A 434-nucleotide genomic window follows, 5' to 3' on the forward strand; every position below is an offset into this window, starting at 1 on the left:
GAGAGAGAAAGAAAGAAGGAATGACTTTCTTCCTGAGGTAGAAGAAGTAGTAAAGGGAGAAAGAGGAGTACCTCTACTACTAGTAGTAATAGTTTCTTTCTCACTCACTTTCTTCTTCTTGCTCTCGCCACCTTCTCTCAACTCAACCTCTTCCTTTCTTTCTCACTCTTTCTTTCTTTCTCTCTTCTCGATCTCTTGCAGGAGGTCTCTCGAAACATCTCAACTTTTCACATAACACTCTGTGTGGCTGTCTACAGAGACCTGTACATCTACACATACACATATCTCTCTCTCTCTATATATATATATAGATATATACACATACATGTAGTTATGTTACACCTCTCTATATATGTGTATATGGAGAGAGAGATAAGGAGGGAGGGAGGGAGGGAGGTGTCCTTGGCCCTTGTTTGGATGTTTCGGTGCTATTC

This window comes from Cystoisospora suis (assembly GCF_002600585.1).
Source record: "Cystoisospora suis strain Wien I chromosome Unknown contig_11342, whole genome shotgun sequence".
Classification (NCBI taxonomy): Eukaryota; Apicomplexa; class Conoidasida; order Eucoccidiorida; family Sarcocystidae; genus Cystoisospora; species Cystoisospora suis.